Genomic DNA, 24,791 nt, shown 5'->3' with positions numbered 1-24,791 from the left:
GTTCTAAGGACAGTTTGAAAGATTTATGGGTAACACTGTCATATTTGGTCATTGACCAAAGTCTGTTTGCAGATGTGCTAACGTGGGACCAGCAATGCCAGTTCTGTGATAAATCACCAGCTTTAGATACATTTTACTACTTTGAATGGTTAGTCTATATTTTCTTACATCAAACTCACATTTTAGAATTTTATGTACTAGACCACCCCATCTTATTTCCTGTTCTGGAAACAGAATACATCTTGGGAAACCAGTTACTGCCTGGAAAATGGAAATAGGCTGTGTTGTGGCTACCTGCACCTGTTCTGGTCATCGTCTAAGCATAATTCCAGCCCTCCCCACTCCCTCTTTGGTCTCCTCTACACAGTTAGGAGTGGGGCCAATCACGAATATGCATGTGTTATACACCTGTGACCAAGAGATCCTCCATCACAGAATGGCAGAGTATCAATTACTTGGAATGGATGACTTGTGGCAGCTGCTGTTTGTGACCGAGCGGGCTCTCTGCCCTGCACTGACAGCTGCACATCACATCCTGCGATCACACCACCTCAGCCACCTCCATGACCAATTCATCAAAAAAAGGGGGCTGAGCCTACTGATCCCAAGGTATTACTGTATGGGCAGCCTGCTCCTGAGGTATTATGTGTAAAGTTGTCTCTCTGAATATTAGGAAATGAGATCACAATGATTTTTGTAACTTATCACTATTAATAAATAACAATAATCCCTGCCATTTATTGGTTGCTTACCTATATGAAACACTTTAATGAATGATCGAATTTAATCTTCACAAAAACCCTTTATATGAGAAGCTAGCAAATTGTTTCTATGAAGGGCAAGATAGTACAAATATTTAGGGATTTTAGGCTGTTTGATGTCCCCAAAAATTCTCATAGACACTATGTAAATGAACAGGCATGGCCATGTAAAACTTTCTTTTCAAAATTGGCGGCAGGCCAGATTTGGCCCATGGTCAAAGTTTTCTAACCTCTGCTTTATGCTAGTATACTCATTTTATAGATGAAACTGAGGTTTAGGGAGTTAGCTGATTAAAATAACATAGCTGCTAAGTTGCAGAGCTAGGATTCTAACCCAAGGAATTTGACCGTTATCCCTCAGTCATAATTCCTGCACGTTACTGTGTCATCCTACTATGATAAATAACAAGGAAATGGACTTTTAGCTTCTGCATGGTGAGAATTATAGTTATGACCCAAACTTCTAAGGGGAATGTTGTATAGAGAACTGAGTCCTGAAGATGCTATTTAGGAAAGTGTAGATAGTCTAATCTAATCTACAGCACATTCAAATGATGTAATTGCATCCTTGACTAATTGAAAAAAGCTTCTAAAGTTCTTTGAGCGATCTGATATTGTGGCTGTTTTAGTCAATAGGATTGCAAAAAGCAATGACCCTAATTTTTAAAAATATGTATATTATTAGTTTTAAAATTTTGTTTATATGTTGGGGGTCCAAGTGTTACATAGTAAGATAACTTTTGCATATTCTCAAGGAAAGAATTTATTTTTCACAAAAACAAATTATGCAGAAGAGTTTCTCCCATATTTAACATTAACTCCTTGAATGAGAATTCTAAAGGTTTTTATTTTCCAGGATGGACAACTCCTTTTGTGTTTTATTTCCATGGTGACAGTTAAGTTTGGGCTTAAGAACAACAAACCTACAAGATAACCATCCAGTTGACATTGATGGGCATCCCCTTAGGGAATTTGCAGTGCTTCATGGCGTCCAGATTGCACCTGAAGTAGAATTACAGAGGCCTGTTGTGTTTTTTATACAGCAAGCTCTTTAAAAGCTGAAGCTTCTCAGAGTAGGCTGAAATTAGGAAATACTTAATTTTAGATAACAGTTCAGCACACACAAAAATATTGTGAGCAGCAAGAGACTTGAAAGGCATTCCCAGGACACCATAAAGAACTCCAGAACTCACAGCTTCTGACCTTTGGGTGAATGAAATTTTAGGAAGTGTGCAGCTGGCAAAATGGGGGCTTCATGTGACTAAACATTGTTGCTCATACTTTGAGGGGAAGCTCAAAATGGAGCTACTCCCTAGCAGAGAAATCAGTAGAGTTACCTTGTCTAAAGGTAACTCTACTCTCTTTGGAAATCTGAAATCTTTGAATGTAAGTGAGCTTCCATTCATTACTAAGAAAGCTGACAGAGGAGTAAAATCCAACTAGTGGAAAAGTTGACTGCTGTGCTCTTGTGTGTGAAGTGGTTACTGTAAATTAACTGCTGTAACAAATTATAAAGGTATGGTTGATGAATGTAGAAAACTTTTTTCTGTTGGATCATTTCCTTAAGTCCTTGGCATAATTCATTTAATGAAAAAAAAATGTAACCCAAATTAAAAAATGGAATTATGGTACTATGGACAACATTTTGTTGTAAAATATATTTTACAACTTTATTAAGGTATATGCCTTTTCTGGACATTTCATATTAATGGAATCATATACTATAGAACCTTTTGTGTCTGGCTTCTTTCAGGTAGCATAATGTTTTTGAGGGTTCTCCATGTTGTAACATGTATCAATGGTATTCCCTGGTATGTAGATACCACATTGAGTTTATGTATTCACCAGTGGATGGACATATGGACTGTTTCCAATTTGAGACTATTATTAATAATGCTGTTATGAATATTAGCATACAAGTCTTTATGTGTCCCTATGTTTTCATTTGTCTTTGATAGATACTTACTAGTGGAATTGCTGGCTTGTATGGTATATTTATATTTATGATTTAAGACACTGCCAAATTGTTTTGTAAAGTGGCTGTATCATTTTACTTTCCCAACCAGGAATGTATAAGGGTTCCAGTTTCTTGACATCCTTGCCAATCTTTAGTATTGCCTGTCCTTTTTTTTTTTTTTTTTTTGAGACGGAATCTCGCTCTGTCGCCCAGGCTGGAGTGCAATGGCACAATCTCGGCTCACTGCAACCTCTGCCTCCGGATTCAAGTGAGTCTCCTGCCTCAGCCTCCCTAGTAGCTGGGATTACAGGCATGCATCACCACACCTGGCTAATTTTGTATTTTTAGTAGAGATCGGGTTTCACCATGTTGGCCAGGCTGGTCTCAAACTCCTGACCTCAGGTGATCCACCCGCCTCAGCCTCCCAAAGTGCTGAGATTACAGGCGTGAGCCACCATGCCCGGCTTGCCCGTCTTTTTTATTATGGCCAGTCTAGTGACCGTGGAGTGGTATTTCATGGTAGTTTTACTTGCACTTCCCTAATGGCTAATAATGTGGAGCATATTCTCATAGCTATTGGTGTATCTTCTTTGGTGAAATGTCTAAATGTTTTGCCTGTTTTTAGAACGGAGTCATTTATCTTCTGATTATTGAATTTGTTTTCTAAAAATATTTTCTGGATACAAGTTCCTTATCAAATATATGGCTGGCGAATATTTTTCTCCTATTTTGTGGGTTGTCTTTTTACTTTCTTGATATGCCCTTTGAGAGAAAAAGTTTTTCATTTTGTTAAGTACAATGTAATTGTTTTTTCTTTTGTTGCTTGTGCTTTCGTGTTGTATCTAAGAAGTTATCTCCTCCCTCAAGTTCACAAAAATTTACTCACATGTTTTCTCTTAAGAGTTTTCCATATACATTTTAAGGTCAACTTGTTAATTTCATGGAAAAAAGTGCTAAGATTTTGGTAGGTAGTACATTAAATCAATAGATCAACTTGGGAAGAATTGCCATCTTAATATCACCTCTTCCAATTCATAACATTTAATGTCTATTTATTTAGATTTTCTTCATGTTCTCTTAACAATGCTTTGAATTTTTGATGTACAAATCTTGCATTATTTTGTTAAGTTTATTTTAAAGTATTGTATTTTTTGTGGTGCTATTGTGATGGAATTATTTCCTTCATATCATTTTAGATCATTTGTTAGTGATGTGTAGAAAGAAAATTGACCTTACATCCTGTATCTTGCTAAACTTGTTTATTAATTCTAGTAGTTTTTAAAAATGGATTTCTCAGGATTTCCTACATTTGTGTCATCTCTGAATAAAGACAGTTTTGACTCTTCCTTTCTGATTTTGATGCCATTGATTTTTATGTTCCTTATTGTACTAACTAGAAGCTCCAATACAGTGTTGAATATAAATGGTAAGCGTGGACATCCTTACATTGTTCCCAATCTTAGGGGGAAAGCTTTCACCCTTTTGTATTAGGTATGTGAACTGTAGATTTTTTAATAGAAGTCATTTATTTAGTTGAGAAATTTACTTCTATTCTAGCTTGTTGAGATTTTTTTTATGAAAGGGATTTTGTTAAATGCATTTTCTGCATCTGTTAAAACTATAATGTGATTTTTGTCATTTATTCTATTAATATAGTATATATTAATTGATTTTTGGATGTTAAAACAAACTTCTGAAATACATCCCACTTGGTCATATTGTACAATCCTTTTTATGTGCTGCTGAATTCAGATCATTAATATTTTAGGACATTTGCTTCTGTGTTCCTTAGGGATGTTGATATGTAGTTTTCTGGTCTTATAATGCCTTGGTCTGATTTTGTTACCAGAGTAAAACTGGCCTTATAGATTGTGTTGGGAAGTGTTCTCTCTTCTATTTTTTGAAAAAGTTTGTGGAAGAGTAGAATTCACCAGTGAAGCCATCTGGGCCTGAATTTTTCTTTTGGGAATATTTTAAATTCTTAATTAATTTTTTTTTTTTTTTTTTTGCTTCTTATAGGCCTATTTAGATTTTCCATGTCTCCTTGAGTTGGTTTCAGTAATTTGTTTTTATTCTTTTTTTCTTGAACTATTTTTGAATGGTTGCTCTAGTCATTATGATGTGCATCTTATTTTACTCTACTTCAGAATAATACTTAATTCTAATAAAATATAAAAGCTTTACTTCAATACATCTCCTTTTCCTCCCCCACTCTTTTATGCTATTATTGTCATTTATATTACATTTACATATGTATGAATACTCCATTTAGTGCTCTAAGTCTTGCTTTATAAAATCTTTGTTTACATGGAAATGTGATTTTTTTTGCTTTGTTTTCGAAGGATCACTGTGGGATATAGTCTTGATTGACAGATTTTTTTCTTTCTTTCAGTAGTTTGATTATTTTATTCTACTGCCTTCAGGCCTCCATTGTTTTTTGTTTTGTTTTTAAATTTCTAATTTTTGTGGCTACATAGTAGGTGTATATAGTTATGAGGTACATGAGATGTTTTGATTCAGGCATGCAATGCGTAATAATCTTATCATGGAAAATGGAACATCTGTCCCCTCAAGGATTTATCCTTTGTGTTACAAACAAACTAATTATACTCTTTTAGTTATTTTAAGATATGCAATAAAATTATTATTGAATATATTCACTCTGTTGTGCTATCAAATAATAGGTCTTATTCATTCTTTCTATTTTTTTTGTACCCATTAACCATCTCCACCTCTCCCCTACCCATTTCCCCCACTTACCACCCTTCCTAGCCTCTGGTAACCATCCTTCTACTTTCTGTGTCCATGAGTTCAATTGTTTCGATTTTTTAGATCCCACATGTAAGTGAAAATGCGATGTTTGCCTTTCTGCGCCTGGCTGATTTCACTTAACATAATGACCTTCAGTTCCACCCATGTTGTTGCAAATGACAGGATCTCATCCTTTTTTATGGTTCAATAGTACTCCATTGTGTATGAGTACAACATTTTTTTTATCCATGTGTTGATGGACACTTAGGTTGCCTTCAAGTCTTGGCTATAGTGAACAGTGCTGCAATAAACATGGGAATGTGGGTATCTCTTCAATATACTGATTTCCTTTCTTTTGGGTATATACCCAGCAGTGGGATTGGTGGATCTTTTAGTAGCTCTATTTTTAGCTTTGTGAGGAACCTCCAAACTGTTCTACATATCGGTTGTATTAATTTACATTCCCACCAACAGTGTATGCAAGGGTTGCCTCCCTTACTTTTGATAAGAGGTCTTAAATTATTTGGATTGTTATTTCACTGTAGGTAGTGTTATTTTTTTCTTGCTGCTTTCTTTTTAAAAAGTATTTGTAGTGTTTTATTTTTTAAATATTGTGATGTGAACAGTGAGCTGAATATACTATCTTTACTAAAATTTTGTTATGAAAACATTTTTTAAATGCAAAGGCAGAGAGAATAGAAAATCAGTTCCCCTGTATTCATTACCTTGCTTCAATAAATGCAAATTCATAAAGAATCTGGAATCTATTCCCAAGGAATTAACCTACAACCAATTCCTGAAGGCATATCACTTTATCTGTAAATATTTTAGTATCTCTTAAAGGCCACAGCTCTTTGGAACATAAACACATCATTATCATAAACAAAATTAAAAATAAATTATTCCTATATTAGAATATCTAATCAATATCAAAATTCTCTCATTTATGTCACGTTTGTTTGTTTCTTGGTTTTACATTACATCTCATTCAGAATCTTTATAAAACTCACGCTTTGCAACTCGTTGGTCTGCTTCTGAAGAATCTTTTAATCTCAGTAGCCTATCCATTTTGCAATTGAAGGTTGGGAGAGAGGAAGGGTGGTATAAGTGTGTGAGTGAATTATGTTTTATTTATTTATTTTTTTGAGACGGAGTCTCGCTCTTTCGCCCAGGCTGGAGTGCAGTGGCGCGATCTCGGCTCACTGCAAGCTCCGCCTCCCGGGTTCACGCCATTCTCCTGCCTCAGCCTCCCGAGTAGCTGGGACTACAGGCACCCGCCACCACGCCCGGCTAATTTTTTTTGTATTTTCAGTAGAAACGGGGTTTTACCTTGTTAGCCAGGATGGTGTGGATCTCCTGCCCTCGTGATCCGCCCGCCTCGGCCTCCCAAAGTGCTGGGATTACAGGCGTGAGCCACCGCCCCCAGCCAATATGTTGCTGCTTTTAAGATTTACTGTTCCTTTCTATTTTCAACAGTTTGACTTTGATGTGTCCAGATATAGATCTCTGTGTTTATCTTACTAGAGTTTTAGTTTAAGTTCAGTGGTACATGCGCAGGTTTATTATATAGGTAAAGTCGTGTCACGGGGGTTTGTTGTACAGATTACTTCATCACTCAGGTGTTAAGCCTAATACCCATTAGTTATTTTTCCTTTTCCTCTTTCTCCTCTCACTGTCCACCCTCAGCCAGGACCCAGTGTCTATTGTTCCTGAATAGAGTTTGTTGAACTACTTAGATCTGTATATTAGTATGCTTCATCAAATTTGGAAGATTTTCAGCTATTATTTGTCAAGTATTTTTCGACCCACTCTTCTCCCCTTTTCCTCTGCTTTTGGAACTACCGTGGTACTTATTTGGTGTGCTTGATGTTGTCCCATGGGTTTCTGAGACTCTGCTTATTTTTCTTAAAACTTTTTCCTCTGTGTTTTTCAAATTAGATAATTTCTGTTGATCTGTTTTCTAATTCACTAATTTCTTCTTCTGCCTTCTCAAATTTGCTGTGAGTGCCTGTAGAGAAATTTTCATTTCAGGTATTGATCTTTTCAACTCCAAAATTTCCCATTCAATTGTTTTTTTTTTAATTGAGATTATCTATTAGTTGAGAAACTGGCATCATATTTTCCTTTAATTTTTAAACATGGTTTTCTTTAGTTTCAGAGCATATTTTAATAGCTGATTAGAAGTTTTTGTCTGCTAAGTCTGTTTAGGACTGCTCAGGGACATTTTCTGTTGATAGTTTTTTTTTCCTACCATGTATGAGTCACACTTTATTTTTCTTTACTTGTCTCGTAATTTTTGTTATTATTGACTACTGACATTTTAGATATGTAGTGGCAACTATGGTTTCTGCTTTTCTCTACCCTGAGAAATTTGTAGCTGTTGTTATTGTTTGTTTAGTAACTCGTTTGTAGTAAATCTGTGGCATGTCTTCCCTGCAATGTGCAACTGCTGATGTCTCCACTCAGTTTCTTTTTTTACTTAAAAAAAAAAATGAGCCTGGTTTCTTAAGGTTTGCCCCTGTGTCTGCATAGTTCAGTAGTCAGTCAATAACTGACCAAAAGTTGGACTCAAATACCTCCAGCCAATAAGGCTTCCACTTTCTGCTCATGGTTTTGTATGTGGCTGGAGAGTACATTCAAACTTTATGTCATTTTCAAGTCTTCTCCTAGCTCTTACATTCAGCTGTCCTCTCTTGTGTCGTGTGTGTGTGTGTGTGTGTGTGTACATTGCATTGGCCATGGGTATGTAGGTGGCTTAGGCCCCTGAGGTCTCTTCTACACATTTGTATAGCCCTGGTCAACTCAGTATATGTGAAGCATATACTAGCCCTCTGTGTTTGGTTTGCCTACTGGAACTCCCTGATAAATCTCTGATTGATCCACTAGTTTTTTGTTTACTCCAAACAGGACAGCAGTCTCAGGCTATCTAAACTGCTGGTGTTCCTGTTTGCTTTCCAGTAAAAACTTTTACTTTAACCGTGAATGCTCTAATCAAGTGAGCCTCCTTTGGCAGGTGCAGTGAAGCTGCTGTTTTTCACAGTCTGTCCTGCCCTGGTTGAGTGAATTACCTAATGACAGAGCCGGGGATGGGGGTTGTGGGAGGGAAGCAGATTCAGACAAAATCACTGCCACAGACTCACTGTCCCTGAGTTCAATAATTGTCATAAATAAATGCTGTTCAGATTTTTGAGTGCCTTTGGTCAATTTCTAGAGCAATCAAATGATTTTTTTGACAGTTTTGTCCAGTTGTATGATGGCTATCTAGGGAGAGTATTTGTCAACTTCCTCAATCCCTTATGCCAGAAGTTCTCTTCATAACACTGCGTGTGTTTATGAAGGCTCATTTGTCAGAATGGATGGGCCTAGGAATACATTTGAGACACATACATGATGTTTTAGTCCATTTTGTGTTGCTACAAAGGAATACCTGAGGCTGGGTAATTTATAAAGTAAAGAGATTTATTTGGCTCACGGTTCTGCAGGCTGTACAAGAAGCATGGTGCTGGCATCTGCTCAGTTTCAGGTGAGGGCCTTGACTGCTTCCACTCATGGTGGGAGGCAACAGGGAGCTCCCATGTGCAGAGAGATCACATGGTGAGAAGGGAAGCAAGGGGCGGCGGGGGGCGGGGGTGGGGGGGGGGAAGGCACCAGGCTCTTTTTAACAACCAGCTCTTGAGGGAATTAATACAGTGAAAACTCATCCCAAGGGAGAGCATTAGCCAATTTACTAGAGATCTGCCCCCATGACCCAGAAACCTTCCATTAGGCCTGAATATTTGGGGCCAATAATCCCCCATATAGGGGATCAAATTTCAACATGAGGTTCATGTCTAATAATCTCTCAGGTGATAACAGTGCTGCTGGTCTCCCAAACCACACTTTGGGGAGCAATTTTCTAGACCTTGATCCGGGTACTAGAGACCCTGGGATTCCCTGTCTTAGAGCCAGCGCCTATATCCAAGACCTGAATGGGTCTCAGAGGACTGACTACTACAAGCGTGTACACCCACAGGCTGGAGGGGTAGATAGGAGGTAGCTGGGTTGAGGGGGGGGTGCAATCTCGAGGTATTGGGAGTTGGGGGGATATGGAAGACAATGCTTGGAAAGCTTGGACCTTTAAGCTGGGATTCTACACACAGAAGCACAGAAGCAGGACTGGGATGGGTGGGAACAAAGAGAGCCTCCATTTGCACTCTTGCTCCAAGTATGATTAGGCCTGCTTATGGGTACTTCAGGAAACGTTTGGTTGAAATTATTTTATCTTTGGGCCAAAACACAAAATGGACAGAGTACAGTTTTTCTTTTCTCTTTCTCTTCCTCCTCCTTCTCATTCTCCTTCTCCTTCTCCTTCTCTTTCTCTTTCTCTTTTTCTTTCTTTCTCTTTCTCTTTCTCTTTTTCTTTCTCTTTCTCTTTCTCTTTCTCCTTCTCCTTCTCCTTCTCCTTCTCCTTCTCCTTCTCCTTCTCCTTCTCTTTCTCTTTATCTTTCTCTTTTTCTCTCTCTCTCTCTCTCTTTCTTTCTTTTTTCAGAGTCTCACTCTGTCACCCAGGCTGGAGTGCAGTGGTGCTTACTGCAACCTCTGCCTCCCAGGTTCCAGCCATCCTCCTGTCTCAGCCTTCCTAGTAGCTGGGACTATAGGTGCGTACCACCACACTTGGCTGATTTTTATATTTTTAATAGAGATGGGGTTTCACATATTGGCCAGGTTGGTCTCGAACTCTTGACCTCAAGTGATCTGCCCTCCTCGGCCTTCCGAAGTGCTGGGATTACAGGTGTGAGCCACCGCGCCCAGCTGAGACTCCGGTTTTTCTGCTTCTTTTTTTCCCCATGTCTGTATTGCAGTGTGAGGGAACACTTCGATTTCCTCTTCAGTGTGCACACTAAATACTCAAAGTATGTCAACAAATTTTCAACACATCCATTTACTGGGTTTTTGATAACTCTGAGAATCCTCCATTGTTCCAGCTAGCCACTTAGTGTTGGAGCAAAATTGCTTATACTTATGCTCCTGCTTACTGTTTCGCAGAAATCCATAGTCTTGTTATACCAATTCTTCGAACAAGAAGAATATATCATTTGGCATAACTTACAGGATTCTAATCTTGTCTCTGAAGAGTCAGTGGAAATAGCCATTAATTGCATTTTAAGTAATCCATATTAAAGGATCAATGACATTAACCTTTTCTTTATTCCTTATCCTCTTTTAAAGCTTGTAGAATAGCTGACATAGTGGACATAGGATAAAGATTTAGTGGTTGAGACGGTAAACATTCTGTAAGGACAATCCATGCAAAACAGTGATCCAAACAAATCGAGCAACTGCTGACACAAGTGGCTATCCACTAAAATCCTGAATACCTTTCTTAGCAGCACTTCCTCATGCCTGTCTTCTTCCCTCCCCTGCTAACCTTTGGAACTTGCACATATCTGATAACTTTAAAACTTTGACAGGTTGGGCAAAGAAGTGACTGGTACTTAAAACAGCTTGACTCACAAAAGCCAAGTTACCCTTACCTCTACCTTTTGGTTTGGCTTGCATAGCCCTGAATAAATCTTTTAAAACTAACTTTTGGAAATACTGCCTTGTCCCATTTTAGGTTATGCTTTTAAAAATATATAACCTGTGTATTTTTGTTTATTTGTTTGAGACAGCATCTCACTTTATTTCTCAGGCTGGAGTGCAGTGGTGTGATCCTAGCTCACTGCAGCCTCGACCTCCCAGGCTCAAGTGATTTTCCTACCTCAGCCATCTGAGTAGCTGGGACTACAGGCGCATGTCACCGTGCTTGGCTAATTTTTGTATTTTTTTTGTAGAGATGAAGTCTCACTATGTTGCCTAGGCTGGCCTTGAACTCCTGAGCTCAAGTGATCCTCCCGCCCCGGCCTCCCAAAGTGGTAGGATTACAGGCATGAGCCACCACACCCAGCCAATCCTGTGAATTTGATGCCATTCCTGTACTCTGCTCTTTTGACAGGAATTATGAATCGCGATCAAAACTAAAGACAGTAGTCAATTGTGAGGAGCTGCCGAAGCCTTTGCCACAGTGCCATGCAGGGTCTAGATTTCCCAAACACAAGATGTATGTAATGGCAGGGAGGGTGCTGATGTTGGCAGCATGACCAGACCCTGTGGCAGTGGAAGTGGCACAGTCTAGTGGAAAAAGCACTGGACAAAGAGACAGGAAGAGGCTTTGGCTGGAGATCAATCTGCCATGAAATAACATGACCTTGGGCAAGTCAAGCTCTCTGAGCTTCATTTTCCCTGCTGACATAAACAATGCTGCCCTTTCTTCTCAGAATTATTATGGAGATAAAATGAGGTAATAAGTCAGAATGCCTTGAAAAAGTGAAAGATGGTGGCAAATATTAGTATTGTTTCTTTATTCATTCAGCAAACATGTACATGACAGGCATGAATTATCCTAATTAATACACTAGGGGACACCTCAATGATCCATGCACCTGGAGCTTATGGATTTTCAGTTCAGAGGAAAGAGGAACCTGCAAGCAAAACCTTACAGTGCAGTATGGGTTGGGTGCTGGAGTTTCAGCAGCTACCAAACGCTGTTGAAGAACAGAGGTAGCCATGGCTACTCTTCCTAGGAAAGTTGTTAAAATCACCACAGAGGAAGTGGTTTTTGACCTGGCTTTTGGTAAATAATTAGAAGTTTGCCAGACTGAAAGGAGGTAAAAGGGCATCTTTGGCAGAGAAATCAGAATATTCACAGGCAAAGAGGTGTGTGTGTGTGTACATAGCTAATTATTTTGGATGATTGAGAGATTATCTGTATTTACTTGGTTCTAGCCACTGGATATATTAAAAGAAGTATTTTGTATTTAATGTTTTCCAAACTGATTGTCTGCTTTTCTTCCCAGCCCGGACTTGCTTCATCTCAGTTTCTGGCAGCCCCGTCCTTTCACTTGCATGGGTCAAAATTTTTGAAGTTATGCTTGACTCCTTCCTTTCTTCCATACCCTACATCTAATCTATCGGGAGATCCCTGTTTGTTGTACCTTCTAAATATATCTGGAAGTGGACCCCTTCCCTCCATCACCACTGGTTCTATCCCAGATCAAGCCACTGTGGTCTCATGCCTGGATATTGAGAGCCTCCTGTTCTCTCTACTTTTATCTTTGGTGCTACATCTTCTCAACATAGCCAACAGAGGATCCTTTAACAATGAAAGTAAGATCATGACACTGTAAATAACTTTAATACCAACCCACTCCTCTTAGAAAAAGCAAGATTCTTACCAAAAACAAAAACAAACCAAACCCACAACATACTACAGGACATGACCCCTGCTGCCTCTCTGGCCTCATCTTTCCTTGTGCACCCCCCAACTCAGCTCTGCAGCCCCTGTGCTCAGCCTCGACCACACCAGGCATTGCTTCTGCCATCAGCCTTTGCACTGGCTGTGCCCTGTGTCTGGAACCTTCTTTCCCTAGGTCTATTTGTCCATTTCTCTGTCACCTCTTTCATGTTTTTCCTCTGATGTCACCTTTTAGTGAGATCTAAGCTGCTGACCCTATTTAAATTTCACCTCCTCACCCCTTACTCCTGATTTGCTTTAGCTTGCTGTAGTGTTTTCATTTTCTATTCTACTTACCACTTTTAAATACTGCGTAATTTTCTTATTTAGCTTGTCTCTCCCCAGTAGAAGTTTAAGCTGCACAGGCCTGAGATTTTGCATCCCAACACATAAAATAGTACCCAGCACACCTTAGGCTCCTAGTAAATATGTGTTGAATGAATAATGAAAAAGTCACCGTACATGTCACTGGGGGAACTTACCTATGTGAGGAAACATCATGGGCACCCTGAAACAATTATCTTGGATTGTTTGCAATTTAATAATTTTCAATTGGCAAAGTAAAAATGAATTCCAGTCTTTGTTTTGTGTGGGGAGTGTGTATTTTTAAAAGAAACATCCGGGCTGGGCGCAATGGCTCATGCCTATAATCCCAACAGTTTGGGAGGCAAAGATGGGTGGATTACCTGAGGTCAGGAGTTTGAGACCAGCCAAATATTGTAAACCCCTGTCTCTACTAATAAAACAAAAATTAGCCAGGCGTGGTGGCGGGCATCTGTAATCCCAGCTACTCACGAGGCTGAGGCAGGAGAATCACTTGAACTCAGGAGGCAGAGGTTGCAGTGAGCCAAGATCGTGCCATTGCATTCCAGCCTGGGTGATAGAGTGAGTGAGACTTTGTCTCACAAAAAAAAAAAAAAAAAAAAAAAAAGAAAAAAAAAAGAAACACCCAGTTTAAAATCCAGTTTAAAGAGGAGATTCCTTCACATTGACCGTTGGTATTGTTTTGCAATTTAAATTTTTAAAAATTAAATGTTGTCAATTAAGGACATACATAGAACATAATGTATATTTCACCATGCCCTCTGAACAAAACAGCGCTTGTGCGGCATTACTGAGTTTCCTCTTTATGGTCTGGAGAAATGGGACCCTTGACAATCCTTGGAAGCCTTTAACAAAAAAAGAAAAAAAGAAAAGAAAATTTTAGGTCACAATGGCATGTCAAAATTCCAAAAATTTTTTTTCTTGTCTTTACCGAGTATTGTGTATTTTGCTCTCCAGTCAATAAATGTCTCCACTTTTCTGCCAACCAAACAGGAACTGAAAATAGGTGCAAACGAAGTAAGATGGGAGAAAAAAAAGAGTATGAAAAATTTCAAAATCTGAAAGAAATGGAGCCCCATCTTTTATTAAACATACTTATTGAACTTCATAAAGCTAGTTACATTGGTACCAAGGACAATTTCTGTAAAAGCTTCTATTTTTGGTGTTTACAGATTTGCCCACAGAAGGGACCCTTCTCTGTTAGGCCTGTCAATTTCTCTTGCCCTTTCTCCTCCTCTGCCTTCCTTTTGTCCGAGGATCTCAGCATTGTTTGATTTGCAGCCTCTGTGAGTTTATTCACAGGAACACATAGTCTTCTCACAAGCTGAAAGGTCACTTGTGCAAAGCCCTCGCTCTCTACTCCTTGGGGCAACAGGTTGGTCTACATGCTTTTCCTCTTCATTAGAATGTTAAAATATGTATCATGGAAGAAAAAACAGGGCAAAAATGCCAACATCTGTATACTTTCACTAGTTAGGCACAGCCGATACAGGCTATTTAATCAATTTTTTTCACCATGCTAGCTGTTTTTTATTTTTAGCGAAAAATATACTTAAAGGCCACTTTTTCTTTTCTCAACAGTGTGTAGAAAAACTATGAATGGTTTTTATATGTATAATATAATAAATAGCATGGTGTTGTGACTAATGTCATTGAAGATATTTCTAGATTTTTATATCCTTTCTATTTCTATGAAGTTCTAAAACGTTTCTCCTTTTGCTTTATCTTGTCCTTTCTCTGGTTTTAGTCATCCATCACAAAGCTCATTTGTCATTAATGACCCATGACCCCTATTTATTATACATACTTTAGAAGGTCATGGATCTTAGCTCTGGCAAAGGAGACATTTCATTTTCCTAATTGGCAGGTTATGAGGCCACAGGGGAGCCTTGAAATTTGATTGATGATTAATCACTCAAATAAAATAAGATATGGCAGTAAAATAGTTAAGGACAATGAATCAAGAGCAAGATTGAAATAACTGTATTTGGTGGAGTTTCTTGGATTTGCTGTTTACTTTTAAAACGATCACTTTAGTTTGCCAGCCAATAATTTCTAGACAAAGAATTGGCAAGATTTTTGTATTAATGGCTATCTCTTGCTTTTGAGTAAAGGATTTCAAGGTTCTGATCTCTTTTTTGAAGTATTTATATATAAGCAGAGAATATGGTAGAGTTTAGCTATTTTTAGTGAAATGAGCATGGTAAAATCATAAATACATTCTTAAAGGTAAAATTGATGATACTTGTAATTGTTAATCTTCATAAAAGTATCTCTCCAGCCATTGGAATTGTACTGAAGAACAAATCTATGTCTCAAAAAACTGGACTTAAAGTTGAAATATTGGGCCGAACAATAACTAAATTCAATAAATATTTATGAAACACCTGTAATGTGCCAGGCACACTTGTAACTTACTTTACAAGGTGCTTTCATGTATATTTGTTCCTTATTAATCTCATTTGATCCACTGGATTCTGGCAAGTCTTAGGCAGTGTGGTAGACAATATTGTTCTAACTTTACACATGAGAAAGTAAACTGAAACCATGATTTGCCAAGGCCAGGTAGTGGCTAGTAAGAGGACAATCCAAGAGGCTAGTTTTTCTGTCTTCCTGCCATGTGCTTTTCCCAGTATTTTATGCTGTATTCTTTTTCCTGCCACTTAGAATCTTCTGCTCATGTGAGTGAGTTATACTACTAGTTCTCAAATGTAGTCCCCAAACCAGCACCATCTGCATCATCTGGGAACTTTGTAGACTTGCAAATTCTTAGGCCCCATCCCAGAGCTACTGAATCAGAAACTCTGGAGGTGGCACCCAGCAATCTGTTTTAAGCAAGCCCTCCAGGTGATTCTGATGCAAGCTCAAGTTTGAGAACCACTAAACTCAAGAATACATTTTTTTTGTCGGTAAAAACATGGGTGAGGCAATTTATCCATTATTTATTCAATTACAGCAGCCTTGTCAGAGGCACAGGGAGTGTTCGCTTTCTAGGAACTCATGTAGTTCAGGAGCGAGGACTAGCACACCAGAAATAATTCGATCTGCCTGTATTGTTCATTAATTAAGCCCTGGGTTTTGGAGAAGAGATATGCATGCCCTGGGTCTTCGGGGAAGGGAGTAATCCCTGGAGGTGGCAAGGGTGAAGAAGCCTTCCTAGAAGAAAAAGGAATGGAGATGGGCCTTCAGTTGCCCTAGGATTTGGAGTGAGGAGCCTAGAGAGTGGGCATTCTAGAGGAAAGGCATGTTCATGAAACAGTAAGTAATACTGGCTTGAGTAGAGCACAGCTTCGGTGCCGGAATATGGAGAAGTAGATTGGATGAATAAAGTGGATCAAATTGTAATAAACTTCCTTAGTCAAAAGTTGGTACTCCACTGCACAATGGGGAGCAATAACAGACTTTGATTCAATAACTAAGATGATGAAAGCATTGTTCAAGGAATAGTAAACTGCCAGCTGTAAGCAGGATGCATGTATCATCTGAACATCCCACAGTGTTTTACACATTGTTGCTGACCCACTTCCATTAATATTTATGGCCTTTGAAGTCTGGTTTTACAGATATTTGAAAAACAAATAATACTAAAGTATTTATTTTGGGTTGTGGAGATAATTACATGTTTTGCTTGCTTAATAACATGTGCTTGTGTGCCCTTTATTCAGGCCAAATGACAGGTGGTCTTAATCTGCTGATGGGGAAAAGAAGTCAGGGCCTCCTCTGATCAATGTAGCTGGCTTTTCACCCCCATCTTAGACCTTCTTGTTTTATAAGGGGGGTGGGCTTCAGCCTTACCCTGAATAAGGCTTCTGCTCAGAGAAAGAAAAATGGTGCAGACTTCATCTGGTCAGAGTAAAATGGATTTCCCTGTGGGCATTATGCATTTGAATGCTTTATGAATTATAAAGGCATTTGGTTAACCAGTTATTTTGGACAATTAAAATAAAGGGGAAGTATCAAGTGCTCACTCTGTTTAAGCCTTGTGCCTAGAGCACAGTAATGAAGAAGGTATGTTTTATTGTCCCCACATAACATCTAGAGTTTTGGGGGAGAGGGGTGCATATACATTTATAAGAGACTATAATATGTGAAAGAGTTGTGTAGCTGCAGCTCATAAAATGAACATAAAATTAGACACGTAACCACATTCTACTTCATGTCTAGTTCTGATGACAGAGATGTAGCTATTTTCGTAGTCACACAGACATAATCAGACCTGCTTCAGGCATGCCTGGAGTCATTCATTGTTCTCTCTTGAAAATCTGAATCCCTTTTTAAAGATGATTAATGCATTAGTGTCATCTTTGTATAATATACATTAAAAAAATTCCTTTCTCATAAATAAAACAGCAGTTTAGGCCAGTTGCTCTAGACTCGAAAGAAAGCCAGGAGCAATAGCGGCAGTGAGAGAACCAGAGCCCTCTTGAGGGGAAGTCTCTGAGGCTTTCCTTAGTAATTGGACTTCTGTCTGATGTGTGAACCATGGACTCTCCAGCCATTTCTGTTCAGGACGCACCTAGACAATGTACAGTGTCAACAGTTAATCTGTCATGATAATAATAACAACACATGGTTTGCCAATATCGTCTCCAGAGCCAGACAGGTCAATGTGATATTTTTTTGTGTTTAGGTGGTTGCTATTTTGTGATTTAATTTATGACCTTGAATTTGGATCTATTCGGTGGGTGAAAGTATGTTTTAAATATATGTAAGAACTGTAAAGTCAGGGATAATTATTTGAGGCATCAAAATTGTTGGGATATATTTCTGTATCTTGACAGACTCATAGTAGATTGTGAGGAAAATGGACACACTATGATTTTGAACCTGAAAGCCCTCCTAAATCACCACATATAAAACCCACTGATTTAAAACACTGCACATGTATCATCTCTTCTGGGGCCAGATTCCCACTTTGCAGAGTCGTAGGAGATAAATCTTTGGGATTTAGTATTGTGCAGGGGTCTCAATCTCCATGTATATTGGGAGAAAATAATCAAAATGAATTTGGAAATATCTATGAAATAAAAGTTGGGAAAATAAAACTTTGTCTTTTAATGTTCCACTTCATCTGAGTTATTCTCTTCCATTACCATCATATTTTCTTATGATCTTACTAATATTCTAGCAAAGTGGTTCTTAACCTTTTGGGTTATAATCTTTTAAAAAATCTGATGAAAGCTATGACATCTCACCCCAGAAAATTGCTCATGTGCACATGCTTGTAAAAAATTTCCATGAAATCGAGGGGTTGGGGAAAGACTTTACTGAATTCTAATGTCCTAAGGCATTAATTGAATATAATGAAATAACTTCTTATCTATGCACTAGCTATGTACCCTCCTTGAGAGAATTGAGAAAATAATCACGCAAATAATTTTCTCCAGAGCTTAATTCTCTCAGAAGTAAGTGGAATCCCGCTTGAGAAAGGCTGCAGATGAAACAAAACGAATACACTAATGTATATTTCATATATACTCTATTATACATTGGACTCATACAGCTATAGTCATATTGCTGCTCAAAAATAACATGCAGATTTGGGATTTAATAATTATACATGTTTTAAAGACAGGTCAGTTTCCAGTACATTCTTTCTCCCCTGATATTTTCATGATAGAATAAATTATTCAATTTCACTGAAATGACTATTCACTCAGGCACCTTTGAGAAGCATTGCACTCCAGGTGTAGATAGGACTAACCTACATTCAGTTTTAAAAATCAAGAACAATAGTGTAAACCCCACTGACAAAAACTATGAAGTCTGAAAATGATGTGTTTTAACATATTGTGTAATGGGCCCCTTTCTGCTTCCACACGTCTTTGCTTTCTTGCCTGATGGGCAACACATGCCCATCCCTTGCCTGATGGGCAACACATTATTCAAATGATTAGTTGATGCACTGTAATTATCAGTTTGAGACACCAGCCATACCTCTGACCGACTTCCCTCTCTCCAGAGCTTCCAGGAAGCCACCGCACAGGCAGTTTTTCCAGCACCTCATCTTTCTTACTAAACTGAATGGCTACCTTCTCAGTTATTTCACCAAGAAGACCATGTGGGGCTGAGGGGGCAGTTTCTAGCTCACTCCCTTCTCACCAGCTCTCTTCGATGCCCCACTCCTGGTAGGAAACCTGATAAGCTCTAACTGGTCAGTCAGAACTGGGCTACATTGGGGCCCAAAGATTTCTGGCTGTGAAGGATAAGGTTTCTTTTCTTTCATGTGAGTGCATAATCCAAGGTCGGTGGGCTCAAAGAGGTGAGTGTGATTGATCATCAGAACAACTGCCCTGGGGCACATGTGGAATATGTGCTTTCCTTTTGGAAGAGAGGGAGAAGCACATGGAGAAGAGGGGATGACAGTGGTATTAACAGATTTAGATGTGGGATTTGTCCCTATGTTCATTGGGGCCAAACTTTAAGATCAACTTCCAGAAAAAGGAGTTCAACTCTCTGATGTCAGCATGTGTCAATTATGTGGCTTCCCTGTAGCTAGGTGTTTCTAGCCTGGGAGGTGGGGGCCCTAGCCCTCCCACAGCAAGCAATAGCCCCTGAGTGTTATCACCCAGGTTCTTGGTGATGACACTGAGTGGTAGAGAACAGGTCGGATTCTGTTTAAGAAGGTCATGAAGTGTAATATGTTTTAGCACGATTGCCACCAAAAATAAAGTTCAGAGCTTAAAGTATTAACATGTATCTTTGTTATCTGGAATATAGACTTATGCAACGACTGAGGTGCTTCTTGGTTTTGTATTTTGGACCCTCCCTCAGCAGTCAAACCTTTTCTGTTCCCACTGCTGAAGTTCTTTTTTAACGCAAGCTCAAAGCACATAGTCATATTTGAAGTTACCTTTTATTTTTATCTCATCATTCACTCATGATTTTCTCATTTTATGTGTGCCTCTTCCTTTCCTCTCTGAATCAGGTGATTTCCACCCCCATCCCCACTTTTGTTAAGAGATCCTTGCTGAAGGCTGTGTTCTTGCCTCAGTCCTCCCTTCCTACCCAATCCACCTGACTCATTCTTCTTCACTTTCCTTTCCTTCTTAATTTTCATCTTTCTTATGCTTTCATTTACTTCCTTTCCTGACTCACTATCCTTTCTCCCCTCAGCTACCTCTGATGTTTGTATTATGTATATATTTCATTATTCCATATATGCAAAAAGATAAAGAGGGACATAATGAGAATCACTGTCCTCTCTACCAAGCTGAAGATGCAGAAAGTCACCAATAGCTCTCAAGTCCCATCCTCAACTATATCCCCCTCCCTTCTCTCCAGAGGTAACCACTGTCTTTAACTCTATTTCACATCCTGCCTAGGTTCCCCTGGGCAGGAGGCAGGATGCTTTCCCCTGCACTCAGCCTGTACAGTGGCCCCTTCTCTTGGCTGCTGAAGGCTAAGATGGGGGGCTGAAATGAGAGGACCACCCTACTGCAGCCAGGGAAGGTGGGAGTCAGGGCAGGTGGGAAAGGGTAACTCTTTCACTACAGAACATGGCTGAATTGCTCCTCATTGGACAGTCACGTTTTTATTCAGATGATCTTCTCTGGCCTCTTTTATATATTTAGATAGGAAAATATTGTTACATGTTCAGTGAACTTTTATTAAGCACCTCCTCAATGCCTGGCACTGTGCTTAGTAGGACTTTTTTTATGGGGGTGTAGATTCACTTCAATCCTCAGCTTCCTATTGCCCTTTTCTTTTTGATTGAGAAACCCCATTATACTTTAAAATGTATCTTTATGTAAAGGATGATCTGTATCTTTTACTTTACGTGTACTTGTCAAAGTTGGGTGATGTATTTTATATTATACACTCTGCTTCTCAGTTTGTTTGAAAGATTTCATGTACATAAAAGAGCTTGGGCCAAAGGGATACAGTAAGTGAGTATTCAGTAAGTGACTAAGCTGGGTGACCTTAAGCAAGATTTTTAGTTTCTTTGGCATTGATTTTTTAATGTGTGAAAATAGGGGTAATAATAGTCCCAGCTCCCAAAACAGTTGATAAAATAAGATAATCCATGTAAAGTGTTTACTGCACTGCCTGGCATATAGCACTAAATAAATGTTAGCTACTATAACATGGCATTTTAAGCTTAGAACATTAATTCATGATGGAATTTATTTGAAACATTTGTTGTAGAATGGAACATAGAGCTTGAAGGCCGTGTGACTGGTACTGCAGCTTAGAAGGGAGGAGCATACTCTGACCTAAGAACTCGTGAAGTGGCTCTTGGAGGTGTTATCAATGAAATGTATTTTGCTGTGGAGGTGGTTGGAATCTCCACTTCCCATAGACCTGTTTTGACTATTTTGACTACTGTTCCGCTGTATGTGGCATGCCATAAACATACCTTCGTTTTAATGGAAAAGGTTGCTGCCATTCTGCTAGTCAGATCTTTTGCCTGCTGTTAGACAAACAGAATTAAATATGTCGTTAATCTCCACAGGGCAGGTCAGAAGTCTCTCTAGACTCCTAAAATCCTGAACTAAAACCACAGAGTTCTCAAAATAAACTGTGCAGTTTGGTCAGAAATGCAAGATGATTGAAGAGCAAAATGATTTACTCTGTCAGTGGTTACTACCCAATTGATTTTTCTTAAGTTGTAGATTGAATAGCTTCAGTTCCCTATCTGGAATACAGGGAAAACAATACCTGCCTCTTTTACTTAATAAACAAACAGAATTGACATCATTTTGTATTTTAACTTCGTGCTTTTTTTCTTCAAGTAATCTTATAACAAAGATGACAATAGTAATAATGATTCTAATACTTACTTCATGAATAATACTTTTCCTTCTACAAAATGCTTTCACATTCTTTATTTCAGTCCATTTTCAGTAGGTTTACAGGTTTGAATTACATTTCTCATTGTGGATGACTTAGTCTTGCAATGGTCTATATTATTGAATAATTATAAACATTTGAATATATGATCATGAGACATGTAAACATTGATAAATGGCATGTGATATTATAGGCAATACTTTAGCATGACTAGTCAAAGATGAGTTTTTGCAAATTAGCTAAAATATACGAATATCCGGCTCACACTAATTTCTCTCCTAATGCTTTCAGCCTATTCCACTCCATCTAACATAAGATTATTATACTTTTATATTGTTTTACACAAATTTTATACACACACATATGTACATACATACACTTGCGGTCTTTTCTCCCTAAGCACCTACCATAATGTGGAGCTCATAGTAGAGGCATAATTAATCCTTCTTAACTGGCTATGTAGAGTTGCTTTTCTGTGTATGCTATTTTGGGGTATGTGGGGGAATGAAGTTATGTCTTTGCTTTCCAACAGTTGTGGTATTTATTAACCTTTAGTTATCAAGTAGTCTTTATTTTTCTACCAACATGCTCTTACTATATTGAAATATTTGTCATGAATAGTTTCTTCCCATTCTACATTTCCTTCTGTGACTCTTTTGTCCCTCTCACACACAAGATTTTGAAAGATGCTTCCTTAAAGAGCTCCAAGACAGTGTCATGCAATGGAAAGAATGTAAAACTAAGGGCATGAGCCATCTAGGTTGTGCACGCATTAATTGGGTCTCTACTTTGGCCTTTGGGAGACTCAGTAAAACCTAAGAAAGGAAACCAATTGGGGACCAAAGGAAACCAGTAGGAACCATGGATGCCTAAAAATGCCAAGTCACAATGTAAATTCACACAGAATAAGTGTAAAATGAGTAATTGGGCAGTGGGTACTTTCGGAGATAGGAAATGTTTTGTGAATGGGGAAATTGTTGTCATATCTTCCCATCTAGCTGAAAAACTCACCCCCCCCCCTTGTAAAGGACTGCAGGATTTCCTTAAAATTTGTGGCTAGAAGAAATGTGAATAAGAATCTATTTGCCTATTTATTTACTTTAAAGATCAGCAATTCATATATGGTAAGACCTTTCCATTTATTCAGAATGCACAGTTTATTTTTAGCAAAGTATTGCTCACTGTTTGGGGATAGAGACCTCAGACATCGAAATGCATAAAAGAGACCCTCATCAGACATCAAGTGTCTGCAAGGATTTGTGTGTGTCTGGAAAGCAGAATCTCTATAGTAATATCTACTAAAGAGGTATTTTTTATGATGATCAAGATATTCATAGAGGCCAGATATAGATAAGACCCACACGTTTCAGTCCACTTCTGTTTTCTTTCCCAGATTCCTTAACTGGGTACAGATGTTCTGAAAGGATATTCTTTTGTAGATTCAAATACTTGAAAATTAAAAATAAACACACACACACACACACACGATGGAACTAAAATATTTGTAAGTACTTAAATTTGTAAATTCTTGGTTTGCTACCAAATAACTAGAAGATGACTGTGTTGTACATAAAATGGAAAACCAAGTGAAGTGTATTCAGTGGCCTCAGTTTCTCCTTTTTACATACACTCATTTCCCTTCTCTGAGGTGCACCTGGAGAGACTTAATGCCTACTGGACACCCTCGCCCTGACATCAAAACCTGTTCTCAAGAAAGGATCCAACTTTAATCCACTATTGAAAATTTATTTATTTACCTGTTCTGCTTTAAACTGTATCTCTAGTTTTGACATTAAAAGTTTTTATCTTGGATAAAGGAATTTTGGGTGTGGACATGAAAGTGGAGACATGTAACTTTCTGAGAGAAAAGAAGTGCCTTTGAAATGAGAGCACCTAGGTGAGCTCCCACTCTTGTATGGCTTAAGCGTGCCTGTTTGTGCGTACATATAATATATACCTCAAAATATACTGCCAAACTCATAAAGAAAAGGACCGAATGCAAAGTGAGCTCAGATGGGAAGAGCAACATTTGATGAAACATGTAGCTTTATTTTATGTTGGGTTTTGGATATTAAAATGCAAAATCTGTAGCAAGTAGGTAAACAGGAAAGAAGTGAGGTAAATGAAAAGCAATATAAATCATATTCTTCCCTGCGATGTAAGAAATATATTAAGAGGAGGAGAATGTATAGGAGAAAATTATGAAAGTGAGCTCGTCAGGGTAACGAAGAGAGGAAGCTAATTGGAGATTATCTGAAAATAAAATGTCCGCAGTACCCTCTGGGGAAATTAACTGCCAGATGAGAAGCATATGTAGGAATACAATGACTAATGTTATCTTCTAAGAACAGTTACGGGGATGAGGGCACTCCTTTCACTTAAAGAAAAGATGAAGCAATGAATCAGATGGTGATGAAAGGAAATACATATGATAAGCCCTAACCAGAGTGGACATACGGTGATTTGTGTGTGTGTATGTGTGTGTGTGTGTGTGTGTGTGTGTGTGTGTGTGTGAAACTAGTTAAGTATACATATATCCTATTAGTGCCTGTCAATATCAGAAGGACTAGGGGATATTTTTGGAAGTTATGGGTAGGGAAGAGTCACTCCTGAAAAACTCGATTTTTCAAATTTTGAGCAGATTTTTTTCCCAGAATATTTGCGTGGCATATTATTAGACTTGTTACTTGTGTCATATTCAAAAGCCTATACGCTGATGGTCAAATAAATGTTTATGCTGTAAAATAAGCCAGGAAAAAATCTACACAGTTGTATTAAAATGTTGAAATTATATTGAACCGTTTTAATCAATCATGTTAAGTATGGGCCTTCATTATAACTTGAAAATGAGGATGGTGATGTATTTTCTAAGTGCTTAAGTGCTCAATAATTG

General features: G+C 38.4%; 1 protein-coding gene across 47 annotated transcripts in view; it reads left to right on the top strand.

Annotated features, from left to right (window-relative positions):
- NRCAM (neuronal cell adhesion molecule) overlaps positions 1-24,791 on the top strand; it is a 314,145-nt gene that overhangs the window by 14,467 nt on the left and 274,887 nt on the right. Inside the window, exon 1 of one of the 47 annotated variants that reach the window (XM_030826431.1) lies at positions 23,576-23,795. The exons of the other annotated variants lie outside the window; for them this stretch is intronic. The gene's annotated coding sequence lies outside the window, so the exon portion shown is untranslated. Of the gene's footprint in view, positions 1-23,575; positions 23,796-24,791 lie in introns of those variants that run through there. 47 annotated transcript variants of the gene reach the window in all.

Source organism: Nomascus leucogenys, chromosome 13 (assembly GCF_006542625.1).
Source record: "Nomascus leucogenys isolate Asia chromosome 13, Asia_NLE_v1, whole genome shotgun sequence".
In the NCBI taxonomy this organism is placed as follows: Eukaryota; Metazoa; Chordata; class Mammalia; order Primates; family Hylobatidae; genus Nomascus; species Nomascus leucogenys.
The sequence above is the reverse complement of the archived record's forward strand: the minus strand, read 5'-3'. Positions and strand labels throughout refer to the sequence as shown.